The following is an 862-nucleotide window of genomic DNA, read 5'->3' as shown; positions in this document are numbered from 1 at the left end:
GGCAGCACTGCCACTAATTTAAAGGATGTAATTAAAAAAGACCGCCTACAGCCAAAAGGGGTCTGAGCACATTATTCCAATGCCACCTCTACAATCACCATAATTCCACCTCAAGAACAGCAGACCAGGTTTCATATGTTGCAAATATATTGAGCATTTATCAACCACTAGGTCAGTTTTCAGAATGCATTTCAAGAATGAATCGCAGAAGACCTTTCAATAGATAGCAATGGCATCACTTTCATTAAAGCCTCTGCAATCCCTCGCCATCAGTGCTTGAATTGTAACCTTCAAGAACGAAATACTGAAGAGAAGCTTCATGAAGTGACGCAAAATAACCTGTTGTAAAGACTCAAAGCTCATCCAAACCAATCCTCTAATGACGCAGTGGACGACATGTAAGGGGAATTCAAAGCACAGCAACTAAAAGGCTGAGGTCTCGAATTAGGCTAGAGAAACAACATCCAGTCAAACAGTTGCGAAGCCAAAGATTCAAATATTGCTGGTCGGACTCAACACTTCCCATCAAATGGATTCAGGACGATCTATTTGCACATGTTCGACGAGTCACTAGTGGTAATGAGGTCAAGTAAACGAATCATTCGGAGAAAAGAACCAGAGCTCTAGTGAAACCCTACCAAGAAAGTCAAAGGCGACACTCAGTATGGCATCCGTAGAAACAGCTTAATACATTCGCAGCAAAGGTACATTTGATCACGACACCCCAGCCATTGCATTTACAATGATGACATCAATTGAGGTTATTTGTTTGGGTCTTCCCGATTCCTACTCAAAAACCGGAAAATACGATTATAAGCTTAACTATTTGAACATAAACAATCGACGCAATCCATGAGCTCAA

The sequence above is a fragment of the Echinococcus granulosus genome (genome assembly GCF_000524195.1).
Source record: "Echinococcus granulosus chromosome Unknown EG_S00423, whole genome shotgun sequence".
Classification (NCBI taxonomy): Eukaryota; Metazoa; Platyhelminthes; class Cestoda; order Cyclophyllidea; family Taeniidae; genus Echinococcus; species Echinococcus granulosus.
This window is presented reverse-complemented; position numbering follows the sequence as displayed.